The sequence below is a fragment of the Xenopus laevis genome, chromosome 3L, assembly GCF_017654675.1.
Source record: "Xenopus laevis strain J_2021 chromosome 3L, Xenopus_laevis_v10.1, whole genome shotgun sequence".
In the NCBI taxonomy this organism is placed as follows: domain Eukaryota; kingdom Metazoa; phylum Chordata; class Amphibia; order Anura; family Pipidae; genus Xenopus; species Xenopus laevis.
This window is the reverse complement of record NC_054375.1, coordinates 40019576-40043856: the sequence shown is the minus strand read 5'-3', so window position 1 is coordinate 40043856 and position 24281 is coordinate 40019576. Positions and strand designations below refer to the sequence as shown.

At 40.0% G+C, this 24281-nt stretch overlaps 1 long non-coding RNA gene across 1 annotated transcript; it reads left to right on the top strand.

The window, feature by feature from the left end:
- The first annotated feature begins 929 nt into the window (after positions 1 to 929).
- LOC121401162 lies at positions 930 to 1565 on the top strand. The gene is made up of 2 exons (XR_005966153.1): positions 930 to 1027; positions 1235 to 1565. It is a non-coding gene; the product is annotated as an uncharacterized LOC121401162 (long non-coding RNA).
- Positions 1566 to 24281: the final 22716 nt, after the last annotated feature.

Here is a 24281-nt window from a genome sequence, read left to right as displayed (position 1 = left end):
CCCTCTGGTGTTTGCTTATAGGAATTCATAATCTTAAAAACATGAATAAAATAAAATTATGGGATCTATTATCTGGAACTCTGTTATACAGAAAGATCTGATGCCATAGTCCTATTTAAACAATCAATGCTTGATATTTCCAGATTTGCTTTTTATCTGTAATAATTAGACACTGCCTTGTACTTGATACAAAGCACTTGGTAACCAACATAGCAAAAATCCATACTGATGGCAAACAAACCCAGTTGTTTTCTTCAGTGTTGAGGGATATTTTGAGACAATTTTCAATTGTTTTTTATTTTGTATTATTTGTGGTTTTTGAGTTATTTAGCTTTTTATTTAGCAACTTTCCAGCTTGCCTGGAATATGAATAGGAGAGGGCCTGAATAGAAAGATGAGTAATAAAAAGTAGCAATAACATTTAAACTATGGTGTAATGTGACCTTACAATTATTCAGACTGGGGATTGTCCAGTATCTGCAGCCCCAGAGATCTGGAGTATGATATTTGCAGTTGTATATGGCTGCAGTATCACAGAAAGAATTCCTAAGAAAAGGAATAATGCATCAGGCAACATTTAGATAAAGGCATTGTACAATAATTGTTATCTTGGGTCACCTACAGATGAAGCCACTTGGATTTGTGAGATAAATGCGTCATGACTCAGGGTTAATTGAAGAAACTGCGTTATCTAAAGTCATCTTAACTCATTTAATGCATTTAACCTTTCCATTAGCATACCAAAGCACCATTGTGAACAATGGTGAATGCTTTAATTAGATGGGATGTTGTGACGCAGTTTTCTGTGTTAAATGAGATAAATGGGATATCTGTGTTTAGTTATTCTGTGTCAAACAGACAAACCAAAGTGGCTGCATCTGTATAGTTGCCAAAATCTTACACCCTATTGCATTTTGTTCTCTTTCCCCAGATGGTAGTGTTTCCAAACCACCGCTCTTGGTCATTTACTGAAAAGTCAATAATAGGATTGCTTGGAAAAGAAGGAGGCGAGAAAGAACATGCATGGGTAAGTGGCTGTTCAGTTTTTGAAAAATTGCAAGCTCTAGTAAATAGGGTTAATAACCTTTTTGTCGGCTGGAAATGGATATGTATATATATATATATATATATATATATATATATATATATATATATATATATATCTACACGCATACATATTTCAAAGGGAATTCTCTGCAACATTATGACACATACTGTATTTATTTTCCAATAGATTTTTAAATTTATGAAGATAAACTACTCAGAGTCTGACCTGATACAGAATCACGCAATGGGATTGATTCTCTACATTTGTCCAATAATAGCTTTGATAGGAGCAGGATGTTTCTGTGTAACGGCAAAATACTTTGAATATTATAAGAAAAATGTAGAAGACTTTATGTATATACCGTTCACAGATGTAGAACAACCCTTGGATACGGTGGAATCATCTGATACAAAGTAACATGATAGATGAAGTTGGAAAAAGACCTCGCTGTGATGCTTCTGAAATGTTCTGTGATTATAATAAAATGAAAAGTTCTGTAATATTGCTTAAAATACAAAGGATATTTCATATTGCATGTATAGTTTTTCAGCTTACTTGGAAAAATGTGGTTAAATAGCACTAATCTCTTCAGTCTGCAAATGACAAACACTGAATATAAAGTGACAGCTGCAACTCCTGTCTCCTCTCAATGATCTACCCAAGTGTGTGATACGGACAGCAGAGGGAGCACGTAGAGCAGAGGAGTGTAAAACTGGGAATGAGTTTAAGCAGTTATAGAATGCTTACATGGAAAACATTCCATAATTAAATAGACAATTAGATAAATGTATGTGGCTCCATAGAACTCAGTGTAGCCTGCAGCATTCACTTAAACAACTTTTGGTTAACCATGTGTCTTTAAAGGAGAACTAAAAATGTCTGGAAATGCTGTATTTTATATTCTGGCTTTATTGTATCAGCTCAAAGGTTTAGCAGCCCCATGCCCAAAGTTGTTCACAGCAGTCTGAAATAATAATCCTTATTATTATTATGTGTAAGATGACAAGTTGCCTTTTTCAATCAAGATAGTATTCAGTCACGCCATCCATCTGACGTGTAACAACATCTTAGATCATTTATATATTGTATATATACTGTACAGTAAGTAGAAAGTACTACAGAGGTGCAAGAAATATAATGGATTCATTAGGCTGGAATTTTCTTGATTTTCTGAATTTCCGTGGATTTGTAATTTGCAAATCCAATTATGATTATGGAGGAAAAATATATGTTTGTTTCTTTAAAACAATATCATTTTGGAATTCCTATTTTGAATTTATGTCTGATTATAGAGTCCCTGGACAAAAGTGCAAGTGAACTAATGGGTGCGAATAAAAAAAATTCAGTGAGGTGCTGAGTGCAACTTTGCCAGGCACAGTCCTGTCCTTACTGCTTGCCATTGAGTCTGGTCTTGGGGAGGACCTCTGTGCTCTGAAACTAAGTGTAGAGACTTGTGCCAATTCATGTAGTGTAGTTTAAACACAGGTTGTTTTCCATAAGCCCCTCAGCGCTGCATGAGTTCAGTCTAAGGAAAGTAACTGATGCAGTGCTGCTATTGGCGCGTCTCTCAGATGGTGATTCTTTAGCTTCAATAACTTTTTTTTTTACTTATTGGCTCTCAGAAATGGCAGATCATCCATTTTAATCTACTGGTTTAAAACTGACTACTGTTCCTGCTATGCACCACTAGGCAACTGGAACATAAAACCCTGGTGGATGAAAGGGGTCGGCCGTTAAATGGCTACACTCTCCATTCAATCTCCTTCACACCTTACTAATTACAGTAACTGACTACCCACCCCTGTTGAATTGTTACTGGCTAGGGAAATGTTCAGCCAATCAGCAGGCAGTTGTTGCAGATACCGGACAAAGATTTGCCAATCAGCTCCAGCTTGTTATATAGACACCTGCAGGTCACTGGGAAGGAATTCAACCAGTCAGCAGGCTTAGAGATGCCAAAACTGCTGCAGGCATGAAGAATGTTGTGTTCCTTCCATAGATGAAAGCCATTAGTTCAGCTGTAGCCCACATTCATTCCTATAATTTACAGAAAGCAGAATAAATCCCATTACATTGTACACAGCAAAGCCAGAAATCCTTCCAATCAGTTTAAAAAACATAATTGGTATTTCTGGCATGGCTGGAATAAATGGCGTGCTCAGACATTTGCCATTTTTGCACTGATTGCTGCCTTGTCTAGTGGTAAATGGGGAGCTCACTGGCCATTTCTACAGTCAGTCTGGGGTTACTATGCCGATTATCCTTTTTCTGTAGTGAATATACTGGCACGTCTGAGGTTTAGACCTATTAGTGATTATACAGGCACGTCTAGTGCTAATATGTCCTTTATCCATTATATTTAATGATTATGCTGTAATTACTGGGATTAATATGTCCTTTATGCTTTTAATTTAGTGATTATACTGGCACAAATGGGGTTATGCTGTTTATCCATTTTATTTATTTCCTTTATTCATGTAATTTATTAATGATACTGGCATTGCTGGGGTTAATTTATTTAGCGATTATACTGGTATGTTTGGGGTTAATATGCCATTTATCCATTTTATTCAGTATACTGCCACGGCACTGGCTCTTGTTCAGCTACAACCCCAAGCAACACTCTCAGTGTAATGTGTAGGGTCGCTGGGGGTTCAGGTACAGCAGGAGCTATGGGTGAGACTTTGTGGTTCACAAAAAGCAGTATAAATTTGTCTGTACATTGTACATCAAATATACAGATAACATATGTAGAACCACCTTGTAGGGTTCAATCTGCTACTGGTTTGGGACATCCCCATTAGTCTGATTTTCCCTAAATCTGCTAAGCCCCCGTGCCTGTACCCTAGATATTTGGCCATTCCCTGTTCATGTTTAATATACTGACTGGGAGCTCATGGCTCTGGCTCTTTGGTTTCAACCTGCAGAATCTGGTTGATATTATTAACCTGGGAAAACAAGTCCCTGCTAAAGAAGATTGACCTTATTGGACTGCCCTGAAACCACTCTATAACAACACTGTACCATGTGAGTACTATAACTCTGTGTGTTCATTAAATCCATCATTCTAAAATCCTAAATGTGTCCAGAAAGTGTAGTTCCACTTCTCCCTTCCTCCTCATGAGGGCCTAGCTGAGAGAGAGGGACTAAATGTAGCCATGTTCTACCTGAAGAGTAGCTGAAACACTGGTTTAGGCTAAGAGAGGGTTACACACACACAAATTTTGACCAAAACAGCAGGTAGAGAGGGCTGTTAACTTGATGGCAAGTGATAAACCAACAATAAAACCTACAGAGGGACTCAGAGTGGAACTTGGTGATTTTTCTTGGTGCAGCAGCCACAAGCTGACAAACTCTCTCACACACAAACACAGATTTCCTCTCAGCCACACTGAGCCACAACCATTTTCTATATCACTCTCACACACAGCATCATGTGACCAGGCTGTGGTACACTCTCCATTTACTGTATGACTAGCAATAAAGTAACAAATATGAGGTGCAGCTTCCTGAGAGACCCGCAACCCAACTCAGCGAATCACCTGTATTTATAGACCTAAATCCGACCTGCCCAACTCTGATGTCATTAGGGGAGGTGGGGTGGAGCAGGTGAATGCCTATAAATACAAGCTTCTGGAGGCCAAAGCAGGGCATTTAAAGGTTGTTGCCTTAAAAGCAAGTGTGGGTGTTAGCCTGAAACTGCCTAAGTCACACTTGCAATGTTATCAGGAGAGAGCCAGGGAATCAGCTATGATCCTTTAGACGTCTAATAAACTACTGTTGGGGCAGACTGGGCAACTGTACCTAGGCCCAGCGCCATACCATGGCACAATCAGTAAAGAGGATCATGGGTTTGACTGAACATGTAACTGATTTATAGAGATTTATAAAAAATATCTATAGAAATAGCATTGCTGTGATACTTTGTCACTTTGTGCAGAAAGCAGCAACCCTAGGGGCGCAAACACTCTTGTGCCCTTATCGCTTTTGCACTTGCACCACTGGGGTTTGAAATTGATCCCTATAGTCTGTATCCAGGCCAAAGGCAAGGGCAAGAAGTATTCGTCAGAACCCATATTCAGGCAAAATACAGTATATGCAAGGGTCAAAACTGTGCTGAGCCAATAATAATGTAAAAATGAGCTTAATCAGCAATGTGGACATCAGCTGGGGCAAAGGCATAAGGAGAAGAAGTTTAAATAAAGCATTTTACAGCAAAAGTTTACCGCAGGGGTGTGCTCATAGCCACCAAACCAGTGTGCAAATGAACCCCACAGTTCAATGGCAGTTGCACACCTGACAGTATATTTCCTCTATGAGCAATAACTTTGGGGGCTCCAAATGCTTAAGAGAAAACCTTGTTCAGAATCAGTTAAAAATGCACAGACCGTGCACATGTTTAGCACTGTCCACGTATCTTTCCTAAGAACTGAAGCTCTTCAGTTGATAACGTTTACTGCCTTGTCTGGGGTCAATGGAGTGTTGTTTGGCCATATCTCAGTGATTATTCTGGCATGTCTGCAGTTGATATGCCGATAATCCATTTTCTGTGATGAGGACACAAACTTCCCCCACCTACTGGGATTCAGGAAACATTTTTTATAGGGCTGTCCAGGTCAAAACCTTCTGGTTGGTTTTAATATTCTGAAAACTGGATAGAAATCCTCAGAATTGCTTCTATGGACGCAATAACACCACCCTCAACATCATTGAATCTCCCGAAATATCCTCACATGGCTAATAACCCCCCGATGTCGAGGTTTATAACCCAGAAAAGGTGGCAACCCTATTTATGCAACATGAAAGTTCTGAAGTAAATATTGCAGATAGAATTGTTATAACAACCAAAGTTATAAAGAATAGTTCTAACCTTTTGACCAAAACAGGTTGCCCTGATTTCCTAAAAATTAAATTAAAATATTTACTTTTCTGGAACCAGTACCAACTAATTGTGAAGTTTATTGGACACTATATAATATTCTTCCATTGAAGCAGAATTCTGCTAAAACAACAAAAGGAATTGCATAATATAGTGTACAGGACTCCAGGTGTGGTTCCCCTTTTGTCAGGTGCCTTTAGGGTAAGGGCACATTCCAAGATTCGGGGAGATTTAGTCGCCCCATGTGAGGCAACTTCAGGCGACTTCAGAAAACAAAGCGATCCGAGTGCCATCCCGCCGGCGATTTAGATTCTAACCGGCGGGAAGGCTTTTCAGGGAGACTATTTGTTGCCGGGCGACTAAATCTCTCTGAACCTTAGCGTGCGCCCTTACCCTTAATGAGCACAGAAGGACTAATTACTGCAGCAACACAGTAAACAAGAAAGTCCTGGCATTCAGAATGGGGGTTGATATGTCCCCCATTTATATTTGTGTACCAACTGATAAAATTTGTGGATTATAAAGATCCCACCTTGAAAATACAATTTTGAATGGTGGCAATTAGTGATGGGCGAATTTGCGGCATTTTGCTTCGCCGAAAAATTTGAGAATTTTGCGTGAAATTCGTGAAACAGCGCCGGCGTCCGTTTTTTACGTTGTCAAGTTTTTTGGTGAAAATGTGCCCGCGACCAAAAAACGGATGCCGGTATCTATTTTTTTTTTGACGCCAGTGAATTTTCGCGGCGGCGAATTGCGCAAATTCGCGAATGGCGAATAGATTCATCCATCACTAGTGGCAATCAAAAGATCTATCAGACACTTTTCTGAGTGAGTGTAACAAGAAAGTCCCAAGGTGAGGAGAGCACAACTGAGGGCATTGGGTACAAACCTACTCACAATGAGAGACACTTCTTTATATATCATTATATGTTTGTAATTTTTCCTTTATGTATTATAAACAAGCAACAAAATTATTGCCTAAAAAATGTTTCTGAAGATGTTGCATTTATGAAGAACTTCAAGTGGAAGTGCTGGCATCATTTATTGAGCAATAAAATGTTTTAGAGTAGCAAAATGAAAAGAATGTGACATTCTAATAATACCCAAAGAAATCAGATATAGACTACCAGTGCCTGTTACTTGAGATTTTCAACATTGGATTATTATAAACTATTGATCTACCTGATTGTGATGGGTGTATTGTGTGTATTGTGATGGGTTTCACAATTTCAATCTGCACATCCAGGATCCAGTCACTTCCAAGTCATGTGACACTGTACAAGTGAATATGGAGCAGTGGGATAAAGGGTACAAATTTAATGCTTAGCCAAATATAGAAGCTCAGGTTGTTCCATCAATTGCACAGGTGGAATGTCTATTATTCTCTATCCACGGACAGATCCCCTTGTGCTGATCCCTGGAAAACATATGCAGCTAGTGAAGCTACAGATTTAAGAGGAATTGATCCTCATTTCCCATCAATGGGCCAGATTCAATTCAGTGAGAAAAGGTTATCTCATGGTTTATCATCATGTGAAAACTCATGGACAAGATTCTTTTTGAACGTTTCACACCCATGTTACCACAAGATCATGTCCACATTATTGGAACAACCTGTGCTCAATGCAGGGATATCACTTCACACTCAAATGTGAAAAAAGTTGTCAAATTAAGACATACCCTTAAATCCATATGCCTCATCCTCCCCTTGGATAGCACAGCATCCACAGAACATGATCAAACACCTTAGGGGCCCCTAACAATAATTTATTTTCAAATGCTAACAAACTCCCAGAACAAATAGAACTCCCAGAACAGGCAGAGTATATCACCACCTGAGAACCTCACCTTATATCAGCAAATTATTATCTTACACAATTTTTCTTTTAATTGCATGGAACAAACATCTGTAAAAATGATAGGAGTCCTGGTTTCAATGTCTTTATGGGGTATAGTATATTACAGATATATAATACACAAAATCCAAGAATATCCCCAAAAATAAAGCCTTGCTAACTGTGAACAGTGATATCAACAGTGATCATCGGTGCTAATGATGTAATCTGGGTCATGTGAAACATATATGATTTATTACATTGATAAATGTAAAGTCATGCACCTGGGATATATAAATGGCCAAGCCACTTATACCTTTAATGGGACTGCACTAGGCAAATCCATTATGGAAAAGGACATTGGAGTCCTTGTAATCCTTGTAGATAATAAACTTGGCTGTAGCAACAATGCCAGTCAGCAGCATCAAGGGCAAATAAGGTCTTGAGCTGTAAGAGGCATAGATTCAAGGGTGGGGGTTATTCTTCTACTATATAGAGCACTGGTAAGGCCCCCATCTAGCCCCATATGGTGTACAGTTTTGGTCTCCAGTGCTCAAACAGGACATTAATGAATTAGAGAGGGTACAGAGAAGGGCAACTAAGCTGGTAAAAGGTATGGAAAATCTTAGCTATGGGGAGAGACTGGCCAAATTGGGTAGTGGAGAAGAGGCGCTTAAGGGGTGATATGATAACTATGTATAAATATATAAGGGGATCATATAATAATCTCTCTAATGCTTTATTTACCAGTTTATTTTCCAGCTGACACAAGGTCACCCATTCCGATTAAAAGAAAAGAGGTTCCGCCTAAATATTCGGGGTTTTTTTACAGTGAGAGCTGTGAAGGTGTGGAATTCCCTCCCTGAATCAGTGGTACAGGCTGATACATTAGATAGCTTTAAGAAGGGGTTGGATGGCTATTTAGCAAGTGAGGGAATACAGGGTTATGGAAGATAGCTCATAGTACAAGTTGATCCAGGAACTAGTCCGATTGCCATCTTGGAGTCAGGAAGGAATTTTTTCCCCCTCTGAGGCTTTAGATGGGGTTTTTTGCCTTCCTCACCTGATCAACTGGCAGTTAGGTAGGTTAAAAAAAAGTTAAAAGGTTGAACTTGATGGACGTGTGTCTTTTTTTAAACCTTACTTACTATGTTACTATGTTACTATAACCCTAGCCACCAGATGGCTGAAATTGCAAACTGTTGAATAAAACGCTAAATAACTTATAAACCACAAATTGTAAAAAATGAAAACTAAGAGTATGGCACACACAGGGAGCATAGGGCAGGTAGAGTATAGCACACAATGGAAGCATAGGGCAGGTAGAGTATGGCACACACAGGGAGCATAGGGCAGGTAGAGTATGGCACACACAGGGAGCATGGGGCCGGTAGAGTATGTCACACACAGGGAGCACAGGGCAGGCAGAATTGAGCAGGAGACAGGGAAACCTATCTAAGGTTGACAATTCAAACTGTGCTACATACAGTGAGGTGTCTGGGTCTCAGGTGTGAACAGTACAGGCCTTTAGGGGTGTGAACAATAGAGGTGTTACAGGTGTGAACTAGTGATATGTGGGCTGGGTTTCACCTGACTCGCACCCGACCTGAACCCGCCCTCCCTCAACCCAGGCCCGATTTCCGGGTTCCTTTTATAGACCCGCACCAACCTGCCCCGCCGATGTCACAAAAAGGGCGTGCGAGCAGGCATGCTGCTATAAAACCGAAAGCTGGAAGTCAGAAGCCGGCAGTGTAAGGTGGCGGGCAGGGAGAGCGGACAGAAGAGCTCAATAATTCCTTAGTAAGATGCCAGTATAAACTATTGTTTCTCACCATATTTTGCCATCAAATATATTTTGTGATCATATTTTACATAAAACAGATGAACAGGAATACAAATTAAATTTATTTCTGCCTCATGCAGTGGATGTTTTAATAAACAAGAAACCATCAATTTATAGTTTTTCCATTAGAGAATCTGTCATCTGTAATTTACTCTGAAAACAGCAACAGTCCATGCTAATAACGAACAAGCTGTGCCTTGCCTATATAGGGAGTTGATATTCTAAATACAGGCATGGGACCTGTTATCCAGAATGCTCGGAACCTGGGGTTTTCCAGATAACTGTTCTTTCTGTAATTTTAGAAATTTAGAAAATCATGTAAAACTTAAACCCAAAAGGCAGGTTTTGCTTCCAATATAGATTACTTACAGTAAATCTTAGTTTGGATCAAGTATTAGGTAATGTTTTATTACCACAGAGAAAAAGGAAATACTTTTTAAATATTTGGATTATTTGGATAAAATGGAATCTATGGGAGATGGCCTTTCCGTAAATTCTGAGCTTTCTGGATAGTGGGTTTCTGGATAAGGGATCCCATACCTGTATTGACCTTTTCCTGCGTTGTCACTGCAGCAAAATTAAACAAAAAACAAAATGTAACTTCTTTAATAAATATTTTTGATGAATGATAAAACTTTGGTAAGATTCAATCATATATTGAATCATATCGTATATTTGGGAAAAATCTGAAAGATGCTTTAGGAACTGGAACAAATATGCAAAATTATATGAGAAATACCAATTTCATCCCATATCCTGACATTTCATAAATTAAAAATATTATTTTTGAAACTATAACATGTGCCTTGAACTTGATATGCTATAACTATACTGCTTAACAGATAACTGAATGGATGATGTTAAAGTTGATTTATCTATGTTGGTAATGTATATTCAACAAAATACAATAAAAAGAAATTTAAAAAAAAAAAAATATTATTTTCTAATTCATGGGTGCAGTTGTGTAACTACCAGGGGAGTAGGGGGTGTGATTGTTCCAGGGCCCGCTCCCCCTCGGGGTCTGTGTGTCTGGAGGGGGGCCCCGTGCACATCCTGCACCCAAAAGTGGGTAGTTACATTACTGCACGGGTGAAAATCATTTCTATTGTAAGTAATTCAGCCCTGAAGTGTCTTAAATGAATAAGGCTCTGAGCCCTGTTTCTTCAGTATTAGGGTTTATTTCCAAAACTATGAAAGGAACTGGAAAGCTATTACAACAAGACAAAGAGCCGCTGGACTGGTAGTGAGTATTATGGCTAGAAAATTCCTGAAACCACATTTTCCAGCACAGCCTCAACTGTAGTTGTGCCAAGACAAAAAAAAATGTTGCACTTATTGACACCAAGAGGTATTTCTGTGTAGTTCCACTGAGCATGACAGCATCTAACCTATCTTTGTGGTGCAGTGGGTGCAACGCCAAGTGAGGTCATAATTATGTTGGAAACACTGCATGGGTAAAAACATGGTGATTTGCATTCCAAATTACACACTGTTGTCACAAATTAGTTTTTATGGTGGTGGGTAAACGCTCAGCACTGATATTTTTGGCTTTTATGTATTAATATATATATATATATATATATATATATATATATATATATATATATATATATATATATATATATATATATATATATATATATATATATATATATATATATATATATATATATATATACAGAAGATCAGCACTGTGGGACCGAAATGCGCATAAGATGTGATATTTTGTGAAATGAATCAACACAGTTTCACTAAATTAAAGAGAGTGCTGAGCTTCTGTTTATATATCATTCCATATTTGATCGTGCACCTCTGGCTTAATTTTTTGATTTTGTGGGACTTCAACGTTTCGGCCCCTTTACTAGGGCCGTCTTCAGGATGAAAGGAGCCGAAACTTTGAAATAAATAACTTTATTTTTTCTCACTTAGAAATTTCCTGGAGTACGGTTAATGGATATTTGTGTATATAGATAGATAGATAGATAGATATACACACATACTATACTTTTATTTATGTGAATTGTATTTTAATAATGTACATATTAGTACAGGTATGGGACCTGTTATCCAGAATGCTTGGGACCTGGGGTTTTCCGGATAACGGATCTTTCTGTAATTTGGGTCTTCATGCCTTAAGTCTACTAGAAATTAATTTAAACATTAAATAAACCCAATAGGCTGGTTTTGCTTCCAATAAGGATTAATTATATCTTAGTTTGGATCAAGTACAAGCTACGGTTTTATTACTACAGAGAAAAAGGAAATCATTTTTAAAAATTAGGATTATTTGGATAAAATGGAGTCTATGGGAGACAGCCATTCCGTAATTTGGAACTTTCTGGATATCGGTTTTTCCGATAAGGGATCCTATACCTATATCTATTATTGCAATGACCCCGTTTGTTCTACAGGTAAACAGGTAGATTTGTTATATTAACACACACAGACATACACAAACTCACTCTCTTTTTCTAACCTCAACCTCTCAAAGTAAGCAACGAGTTCCATCTGCTGGCAAATAACATCATCCACACTCCATCTGCTTTGACCACAGCTATGTAGCACATGGGAATGTAGGCCAACAAGAAAAACAAGCAGATAAACACAGGGTCAGACTGGAGCCTTGGGTGCCCATCTGGGCTGCAAACAAAGGGCCCTTTTGGGGCCCCCTTCCAACCTCTAATTCACGGCCCAGCAAGCACATGTTTGAACACATCGCACCGTATCGCTTTAAGGGGCAGCTGGGGAAACAGGTCTAGGCCAGCAGGGCCCATCGGGTTTTTTACCGGTGTCCCAGAGGCCCAGTCTGACCCTGGTTAAACAAGAAAGACAAACATTTCTAATTTGTCTGCCATTGTATAAGCTGGTTTTAAAACCCTCCCTGTGCATTTGCTGGATGGATCTGTGTTTGGATCTGTGCCTGCTAAACAATTTTAAACCATTAGGCAATGATGGTGTATCAACAAAATACATACAAAGACAAGAAATCCTCTGCACTTGCCCATTATTGGTATATTAAGGACATTAATATATTTTGTGAATAAAGTCAAAGTCATAGATGCCAGACCAGAGACTGGCCAGCTTTAACAATTTGCATTCTTATATGTATAAACAATCTCTGTTTTTGTATTGCAGCCCACACTTTCTGTGACTTTCAGGTGAAAATATGTTTTTTTTTGCTGGACGGATCTGTGTTTGTTGTACCTGCCCAGTCAGTTAGGCATAAAGCATTCACACAAATTAATTACTAAACGACACACTCCATTTGCACTAAGTGGACGTGCAGAAAGAAAGACATCATATCTACAGTTGGTTAATAGCATACCCTTTTCTGTTCCCCAATTACAGGGGGTTGGACCCCATTCACAAGCAGTTTGGAGAGTTGTTTGGAAGTAGATGCACATTAATGAAACCTGAAAAAAGACATAATCATGTGGATTTATAATATAGAATGATATCAGTAATACATTATGATTTATTAATCTTACATCAAACAAGATTTAGTAGCAATAATGGTGGTACTGGTCAGATGAGTGCTGAGAATGAATGTTGCTTGTACGTATGGGATCCGTTATCCGGAAACCGGTTATCCAGAAAGCTTCGAATTATGGAATGCCTGTCTCCCATAGACTCCATCTTATTTAAATAATCCAAATTCTGAAAAATAATTACCTTTTTCTCTGTAATAATAAAGCAGTACCTTGTATTGATCCAAGCTAATATAGAATTAATCCTTATTGGAAGCAAAACTGGCCTATTGGGTTTATTTAATGTTTAAATGATTTTCTAGTAGACTAAGGTATGATGATCCAAATTACAGAAAGATCCATTATCCGGAAAACCCCAGGTCCCAGCATTCTGGATAACAGGTCCCATACCTGTAATACTAGAAGGAGAAGAAAAATGTCTATGTCTGTGTAAAGCTTCATTAAAAACCCACTGTATTTCTCTTTTTCCAATAAATATTATTTACCTTACGCAGAATATTCAGGAGATATTTCAGCTTGGTGTTCTCTTCCCTCCGCCCCTCCGAGCTGGGCTGAGCAACAGTTTTGTAGTCTTTCTATCTCGGCTGCGATGGATTTGATCTCTGTCTCCTAAAGTGCAAAAAGTTATATGTTATAGCTACAGTAAAACTTCGGACATTAAGTCACGTGTTGTGCAGCAGCAGCAGCAAAAAAAATCACTGAGAATGTTTAGACACTTTGGACACTAATGGAATAAGTCAGTTGTTGCATCAGGTAATCATTTCAGGCTTTGTCACGGGGGGGGGGGTCCTGATTTAAGCAATTATAATCACTAGATGGAGCCTAACAAATTGCACCCCCTTGTCCCCAAGGCTTTTTTTTGCCATTTAAACATTATTACAGCAGTGATGCCCCAAAGACAGATGGTAGTTTTAACACAAACAGCTCCATTTGATCATCCTTTGTCATGGTTCCCATTTTTATAGTGGTTCCTGAATTCGGGGGCTGCCCCCCCCCGAAGGTCCAGAGCAGAAGCTAATGGAACCAGCCTGAAGGTCAATTATGGTAATGAGCACAAATGATCAAAACAGTAAGACGTAAACTTTCTGATATGCCACCGGCGATATCCACAGCGCATATATGCTCCAAACAAGTACCAATAATCATATCAAAAAAAAAACAAAACTTTTTTTTAATGAATTGCCTTCTTCTTCTGACTGTTTTCATCTTTCAAATGGGGTTCACTGACCCCATTTAAACAACAAAGGCTACAAATATATTGTTACAGCTAATTTTTATTACTCATCTTTCCATTCAGCCCCCCTCCTATACATAATACAGTCTCTCATTGAAATCAATGCATGGTTGTGGAACGCTAATCTGACTAGGCAGACCAAAAAGGGGTTAATGTCCAGCTAGTTGTTAGAGCACGGGTTACTTGGAACTCAAAACACACCAGGCTAGGGCCTTCGCTACATGGAAGATTTCCCAGATGGAGTAGTTTAACTACAACTCTCACGCTACTTTGCTACACCAAATAGAAATAATGGGCGCCAGCAGATTCTTGTGATGAACCAAACGAATAACTGTTTATTTGTGCAAGACAAATGAGCCCCGGGTTTACTTACAGAGGTACATACACAATGCCACACAGCAGGCTGAAACAGGTTACATTACACAGCAGAGACAGTGATTCCCATCAGGCAAGGTAGTCATGTAGTACATCCATTTTCTTCTGCAATAGTCCGGCTCTAGGGTTGCCACCTGGCCATTATTTTACCAGTCTGGCTGGTAAAAATTACGGTTCATCCTAATGTTATTAAAAGGGAAAAAAGATAAATACTGTATATAGAAAGGCCGTTTTTTTTTTCCAAAAAACCCTATCCGGCTCCCACCCAGTGGAGTGGTCAGGGAGAACACCTTTCTAATCCTGACACCCTATGCACTGTGGCCCCTTCACTCTAGGCAATTCACAATCCTTGGGAAGCTACTCCTTACTACAATCCTCAATGGAGCTCCAACTGTTCTTACTATCTGTCCTCTCTACCTGTCTATGACAGAACTAACCCTGTTCAGCTAACCCCATTAACGGGGTTCCCTGCTCCCCGACTTAGACACTAGAGGACCCAGTCCCTCTAAGCACATGGCTTTCTGGCCCTTGCTGTACTCAGGCTCCCCTGGGCACACCCAGCCGGATCAGCAGCCAAAGTGAAAGATCCACCCCTTCTCACTCAGGATGTGTGACAGGATGTGGTCACAGCGCCTCCTGACCTATAGCTTTGGATATGCAAATAATTAAACTAGATACATGAGCTCTTCCCCATTAGCTAGGGAAAAGGAAGTTGTTAACTCTATGGGTCCCTACAGTTGCTATGATAACTTATATCTTAGCAACTAGACAGCTGAAATGGAAAACTGGAGAATAAAAAGCTAAATATTTCATATCTGGCACAGCAACGTTACAGACCTCATTGGTGTTTTATCAAGCTAATAAAGTATGCATTAACGTTAAGCGATCAAGCTAATAAAGTATGCATTAACGTTAACAGCTTCCATGTTAATGTATACTTTGTCAGCTTTATAAAGCACTTTCAAACCGAGGGATAGAATGGAGCATGCAAATTCACAGGCTCTGCTGCAAAATACTTTATTAATCACAACATGTTTTGGATCAACATGGATCCTTTATCAAGTGATAAAGGATCCATGTTGATCCGAAACATGATATGATTAATAAAGTATTTTGCAGCAGAGTCTGCGAATTTGTGTGCTCCATCCTATCCCTCGGTTTGAAAGTAATATATTGGTCTGGCTGCTGTGGCCTCGGCAAGGAAAGAGGACATTAACACAAGTGGCTGTCGTTTGAACAAAGCCTTTCTTCATAGCTTTATAAAGCACCAGTGAGTTATGAAAAGTTGCTGTGCCAGATATGAAATAAAGGTGGTTTTAATATTATCGCTTCAGATTGCTGCAATTTCTTTGGATTCTGGATGAAAATATGTGAAGGTGAACACATTATACTGCGTGCACCCCTTCAGAAAAAGGCTGGCTAATCGATTGTTTGTTAAAAAGCTAAAGATCTCAAAAGCAATTAATAATAAAAAAAATTGAAAACCAATTTGTCTCAGAATATCACTCTCTACATCATACTAAAAGTTAACTCAAGGGAGAACATCCCTTTAACCCTTTGCCTGCCGAGCACGTACGGCGTACGTGCTGGCAGGCAAATGCTCAGGCTGCCAAGAACGTCCATGGTAGGTTCTTTAGCAGCTGAGCTCTCTCTCTGCTTCGGCAGCTTTTGCCGCCTCCGCAGAGAGTGGGGAGAGAAGACAGCCCCCTAGGCAATGAGGCTGGGGGGCTGTCAAGTCAGATCTTCAGCACTTCCGCACTTCCTGCTGCGCAACAACTCTGCAGACACGCTGCCAGGATATCTCCAGCGATGACAGCGATCCTCCTGCTGCAAAAACGGTAAGTGCACGTTTTTTTACACACTTACCTGCACCTACACATACTTACAGTACATTTATACACTTACACATACATTTTAGTAAAGATTGGTATTTTTTATTTTTTTTATTTTAGCACAGTTGGTCCCTTTTGTACAGTTATTTACACTTATTTACATGTATTTGCACACTCTGACAACTTTTATTAGTGCACAAATATGTATACACAAACAGGTGTTTTGTTTTTTTTACGTATTCATTTTTTTGGCTAAAAATTTGTTATTTTGTTATTTTGGAAGCGTGACTATTGGACAATCGATTTTGGCCACTAATTACACTGTCAGAACAATTATTTTGTTATTGCATTGATTTAATGCTATTTTTGTGGTTTTATTGCAATTTTATCCCTGCATTATTGTTTCTTGTGTATCTTTAGGTATAGTTTTGCTGTTTGGTGCTTTTGTATAGAAAGATAGATTTTACTTAGTTTGATCCGCCAAAATATATGCTTTCCAAAAATATATGGGTTTCTGGGTCTTTTTACAGTTTGGGGGTCTTACGGCACAGATAGGGTTCTCTTTTCTGCAGCTTAGTTGGCTAGCGTGAAAATTCATAGGCACGTTTTTCATTTGCGGTCCGTACACAACACATACTTTGGTAAATCTATGCATATTGGGCATCAAACTATTCATTAGACCTCTGACGTCCATATTTAGAGAGATTTTTCTTTGTACGTAAAACATTGTGTGTGATAAATGCGGCAAACTGCAACATTTTTAGGCAATTTTCAGAAATGTTTTAAAAACCTATACGTTTGAGAAAAGCTTTGCAGTTTGGTAGTTTCATGTACAAAGACGTCGTTATCTTTGTTGTGTTCTTTCCAAAAATATATGGTTTTGGGGGGTCGTTGCTGTTAGGAGGGTCTTGAGGCACATAATATGAAGTCAAGGGTCTATGTTCACAGAAGGCTAATCGACAGCGGAGAAAACTCATATTCACTATTTTTATTTGGGGTCCGCACATGCCAGCTGCCTTGGTATATCTATGCATATTGATCATCAAACTGTTCAGTAGACCCTTGGCATCAATATTTATGGTGTTTTACAATTGTATGTAAGAAATTGGGTGAGATAAATGTGGCCAATTGCAATATTTTTAGGCGATTTTCAGAAATGTAAAAACCGTTGCTTTTATCGCCAAATTTATGAAAGGCTTGCGACTTGGTACTTTGGAGTACAAAGACATGCATAACCAATTTGGATTCGCAGGAATGTGTACTTTCCAAAAATATATGGTTTTATGGGGTGAACACACTTTTTTCTACCTTTGCCCCCCCCAAAACAATGTAAATGTGTTGATTTTGCAGTACCTGAAATGACAGACCATATGGGGGTAATCGTTTTGGGGCCCCTATATGCCACGTGCTTGGGTACACCTATACATATTGGGCATCAAACTGTTCATAGGACCCTAGGCTTTCATATTTGGGGTGATTTCTCTTGATACCTAAAAGTATGTGGAACATACAATGCTGCAGGGTTTAATATTCTGAGGTGATTTTTGGAAATGTCACCAAAATCACCAAATTTAGGAATGGTTTGCGGCTTGATACTTTGGGGGTACAAAGACATGCATACCCAATTTGGATTCGGGGGAATGTGTACTTTCCGAAAATATGTGGTTTTATGGAGTGAACGCACTTTTTTATACCTTTGCCCCCCCCAAACAATGTAAATGTGTTGATTTTGCAGCACCTGAAATGACAGACCATATGGGGGTCTTCCTTTTGGGGCCCCTATATGCCACGTGCTTGGGTACACCTATATGTATTGGGCATCAAACTGTTCAGAGGACCCTAGGCTTTCATATTTGGGGTGATTTCTCTTGATACCTAAAAGTAAGTGGGAAATACGATGCTGCAGGTTGGAAAATTTGAGGTGATTTTTGGAAATGTCACCAAAATCACCAAATTTAGGAATGGTTTGCGGCTTGGTACTTTGGAGTACAAAGACATGCATACCCAATTTGGATTTGTGGGAATGTGTACTTTACGAAAATATATGGTTTTCTGGGGTGAACTTACTTTTTTCTACCTTCCCCCCCCCAAACGATGTAAATGTGTTGATTTTGCAGCACCTGAAATGACAGACCATATGGGGGGGTCTTCCTTTTGGGGCCCCTATATGTCACGTGCTTAGGTACATCTATACATATTGGGCATCAAACTGTTCAGTGGACCCCAGGCTTTCATATTTGGGGTGATTTATTTTGATACTCAATAGTATGCGGGAAATACGATGCTGCATGGTGGACATTTTGAGGTGTTTTTTGGAAATGTCCCTAAAATTGCCAAACTTAGGAAAGTTTTGCAGCTTGGTGCTTTGGAGTAGAAAGACATGCATACCCAATTTGGATTCGGGGGAATGTGTACTTTACAAAAATATATGGTTTTCTGGGGTGAACGTACTTTTTCTAACTTTGCCCCCCCCCCAATCTATATAAATGTGTTGATTTTGCAGCATCTGGAATTACAGAACTGATAGCTCAAATGAGGTATCTAAATTTTAGGGCCCCTATATACCACATGTTTAGGTAAACCGATACATATTGGGCATCAAACTGTTCAGCGGACCCCAGGCTTTCATATTGGGGTGTTTTACATTGATACCTAATGATGTGTGGGAGATATGATGCTGTAGAGTGGAAGCTTTGAGGTAATTTTTCAAAAAATTTACCAATTTCTATAAAACATTATAACATTAGGAAACAATTGCAACTTGGTAGTTTGGAGTACAACCATATATTTACCCATTTTTGATTCAGCAAAATCTGTTCTTTCTAATAATGGGTAGTTTTCTAGGGTAAACCTACTGTTAGCGGAATGTTTGGCCTTGAAATCAGAAGTATGCTGTTTGGGGAGCGATGCTTTGGAAATTTGGTAGTGTACTGCTTAGAGATTTTGATCTATACAAGTTCGAAATCTCCATAAAACTATATATATTTGGTATTGCCACGTTCAGGAGACATAGACCTTTCCAAATCGGCTGTGTTCTCGTACATAAAATAAATAAAGTTTCTGATATATGTGATTGTTCTTTGTGAAACATGATTTTTTTTATTTTATTAGACACTTAGAAGTCTATATTTTTTTTACAGAAGTAGAATTACACCAAAAGTCTTGCATATTTTTAAAGTTGAGGTTGTCCTGAAAAAAACAATATATTGTTTGCCTGGGTAAACTAAAAGACTGCCACCCGGAAAGGCCCTTAAAGTGAAAGAGTACAAAATGTCTAAAAACTGCTTGGCAGTAGATGTTCGCATCTAGGGCAAAACGGCTGGCAGGGAAAGGGTTAAAGACCATGGCCCACAGGGAAATTTGTCGCCCATGTGCTACTGCAGGCAACACATCTTCCAAAAAATGCTTTCCCTCTGGCAATAATGTAAATGAGGGTTCTGATTAACATGCATTTATACAATAGGCCAGGAAATCATTCTAAAGGAGAACTAAAACTCAGCAAATGTGACCTCTTTACGTTTTGAGTCCAAAAGCCACCGCAGCCCTTTAAGCAATGAAAATCTGTACCTTTAAATATGGCCCCAGTAGCAGCATGTGCTTTTGGCCGCCATCAGTAACCGGAGTGTAGGGTTCCACACAACATACTGTATAAAAGCTCAAGGTACAAGGCTGGATAGAATTATTTGAGACTCACTGCTGTGGGCAATGATAAAGGTTTGGGCATGGGGTTGGCTGCACCTCTGATCTGATACAGTAAGGCCAGAAAATAAAATACAGCATTTTTTAGCAGTATTGTTTACATTTTAGTTCTCATTTAAAGGAGGCATAAACCCTAAAAATGAATGTGGCTAAAAATGTCACATTTTAAATACTGCCCTTATTGCACCAGCCTAAGGTTTCAGCTTGTCAATAGCAGCAATGATTCAGGACTTCAAACTTGTCACAGGGGGTCACCATTTTGGAAAGTGTCTGTGACACTCACATGCTCAGTGGGCTCTGAGCAGCTGTTGAGAAGCTAAGCTTAGGGGTCATCACAAATTATCCATCAGAAAATTAGTTTGGCCTGTAATATAAGATGATTATTAAATTCTGATGCTAAATGCACTGGTTTCTGTGCTGCCATGTAGTAATTATCTGTATTAATTACTAAGCCTTATATAGTGACATTTCTATTCTATGAGTACTTAGTGGGTCACTAAGCTCAGTAAGTGACAGCAGCACAGAGCATGTGCAGTGAATCAGCAGAAAAGAAAATTGGGAGCTACTGGGGCATCTTTGAAGACACAGATCTTCCCTGCTAAAGGGTTGTGGTTGCCTTGGGCTGGTAACAGAAGCCCAAAACATATTGTACTGTACTATAATTTGTAGTCTACTTCTTTAGTTAGGCTTTAGTTCTCCTTTACAGACGCAAGGATATTTAGAGATTATTTCAGGTGAATGCTGCAGACTACACAGCTTTCTATGGATCCATACAAGTTGACCTATTTGTGTATAATCAACATTTCACAAGCAATTTCAGCATTACTCTATATCAGTGCTGTCCAACTTCTGTGGTACAGAGGGACAAAATTTTACTGGCCTAATGTGGTGGAGGGTCGATAATTGAAGTCAGTGTTGGCCACTCCCCCTTTTAAACCACACCCGTTGTAAACTACACCAATATTACCACAAGAACTTTTAAGATCATATCCACATTAATGGTGGTAGCACACCAAAAAACCAAATGTTTGGTGCTCACTGCAGGGAAATCACTCATATGGGAAAAATTAAAGTCATGTTAAAACATACCCTTAAATCCATATGCTTCATTCTCCCATGTGGATAATACAACAACCCACCAACACATGATTAAACACTTTAGGGGCCCTTAACAACAATTTCCAAATGCTAATAACCCCAAGAATAAACCCCTAACAGGCTTACATCCCACAGGTAGCGTAGGGCAAGCAGAGAATGGCACACACAAGCAGCACTGGGCAAGCAGAGAATGGCACACACAAGCAGCACTGGGCAAGCAGAGAATGGCACACACAAGCAGCACTGGGCAAGCAGAGAATGGCACACCCAAGCAGCACTGGGCAAGCAGAGAATGGCACACACAGGGAGGGAAGGCAGAACAGAGCAGGAGACAGGGAAAGTTATCATTCTAATATGTACTACATACAGTGACACAGTGCTGGTGCCCCACAGGGGCGATCCGCCAATCAGGTGAGCTGAGTCGCTCACCTCAGGCGGCAGCACCAGCTACGTTTCCAGGGGCGGCAAAAAGCCGCTCCTGGTGCTTTTAAGAGCTTTACTAGGGGAGAGAGAGCGCAATTGTGCTCTCCACACTAGCATTGCTGCCTCCCCCCGAAAATGGAATCGGGCTTGGGGAGTGGCATTACTGGAGCCGCCTCAGGCGGCAATGTACACAGGAACGGCGCTGGTGCCCCATTAGTATTTTGAATAAGGCATGAACAGGTGAACAATGTGGGCAGTTTCCGTCTGGGTCTCAGGTGTGAACAATAAAGGGGATTAGTTTGAATTTGAGGTTTAAACAATGCAGGGGCCAATTAATCTCTGTAGTGATACCTTTGAAATTTTACATATGGCAAGCAGACACAGCAGGTGGGGGGGGCCACAGAAAGGGGGGGGTCGTGGGCTGCATCGCCAGTTGGACAGCCCTGCTTTATATTATGTGACCAAAACAATTCCACTCAAACCCAGTTTAACACCCCTCTCTGTCCCACGTGCTCCCTCTATTGTCTTTATCACAGACGTGACGGGAGTTGCGCCTCTCTAACTTCTATTCTTATCTAATGTGTGAGCCACCGGCCGAATGAACAAATGAGAGCTATTTAGCGCACATACGGCGCAAAGGAAAAGGCACCAGAACCGGAAATAGAGTGAAGCCTCAGAGCGGATACTGCTCTAGGTTAGCATTACATTTCCCTGCAATGTCCCTGCAATGCGTGACATAATTAAGAGCCACAGATCGTGCCCGCTCCTCATGCGGTTAACAAAGAATTGAGGTTCCAGCTGCAGCAGACAGGCCAACTCCTGCACTTCCCTCCAATAGCAACGTGGGCTGCCCGGGCACAGAGGAACCAACACGCAGCTGGGACACACCCACTCTGAGAAGGGCCAGCACATTGCCCCACTCCCTATTGGCTGCTGTCAGTGACGGACAGCTTCCCCATTTTACTGTCCCACAACTGTCCGACTGGCTTGTTCTTTTCAACTGCGGGATTCCAGAAAGGCTACGAGATGGAAAAGAGAGATTTACCCCGAGATAAGAGGTAAATGAGTCCATCAGCAATTACAATGTGTCTTTAGGGCTATCCCCGTGCACCCCCCCCTTAGCCAAATGGTATATTCCTAGTAGTAATTACTCGGACTTCACCTGTTCCCCAATAATATAGGGACAGTCTATTTTCTGGACAAATGCCCTAGATTTACTTATATAGAAAAGCATATACTATTTTAGCAAGTTGTGTGGCAGCTCAAATGACGCTTGTGTTTGTTCTTCTTAATGGACTAGTATTTCCCAAATACTGTACATAGACATGTCATTTAGGATAGGTTTATGTCTACCTGTGTGTGTGTGACAGTGTGTATATATATATATATATAGCGCCTCTGGCTATTTGGCACAGTATAAACGTCACTTCTAATATCTCTGCACTACATTTCCCAGCATGCCAGACACAGCAGCGGGTGGGTGGGAGATGTAGTTGAACAATATGTGAAGGAGCTCAGTTGGCGTAGCTATTGGAACTGCTACGTTCATACCTTCCTCCCCTAAAACCTCCCGTAGGCCCAACAGCGGGCACTAACTTGTACACTTGCTGTGTATTTTGAATTTTGCTGTCGGATTCTTGGCAAGGGGGAAGGTAATACAGGGCCCCTCATGGCCCCCCCCGTGGAAAATTTTCTGTGGACGCCTCTGTATCAGCCACTAGTAATAAGGTCCGTTAATTATCTAGCAGGTAGTCAACTTGTAATAGGCAACCACAGGTGCATTTTAGTGTTTTTGTAAATCTAGAGAGTAGAACTAGGGTTGCCACCCGGCCGGTATTTTACCAGCCTAGCCGGTAAAACACCTACCTGGGCCGGTATTACAAATTTACCAGCAATGTAGTTGCCAGTAAATTTGTAATACATCTAACAAAAGCCAGCTTCTGACCAATCGCGTGCCGTGGCTCCGCCCACTTTGAAAGCACGATCCGCCCCATAGATACGCTCGTTGTGGCTCCGTCCCTTTTGACATCACAACCCGCCCTTTTGTTTCCGCCCCCTCCACGGCCGGTGGAAATTTTATTAAAGGGTGGCAACCCTAATTAGAACCCCCATTTTAAGTTTTTTAGGCGATCAGAAAAAAATGATGTAAAATCCATGAAAATGTAAAATCAGGGAAATATATTATGCATAATATATAGGCGGAACCACAAAACAGCAATGTAAAATGAGGGAAAACCTAAAATCAGGGGATGTAAAATGTAGGTATGCACCAAATCCACTATTTTGGATTCGGCCGAACCCCCAAATCCTTTGCGAAAGATTCGGCCGAATACCGAACCAAATCCTAATTTGCATATGCAAATTAGGTGTGGGAAGGGGTAAACATTTTTAAATTTCTTGTTTTGTGACAAAAAGTCACGCAATCTCCCTCTCTGACCCTAATTTGCCTATGCAAATTAGGATTAGGTTCAGCCGGACAGAAGGATTCGACTGAATCCGAATCCTGCTGAAAAAGGCCGAATCCTGG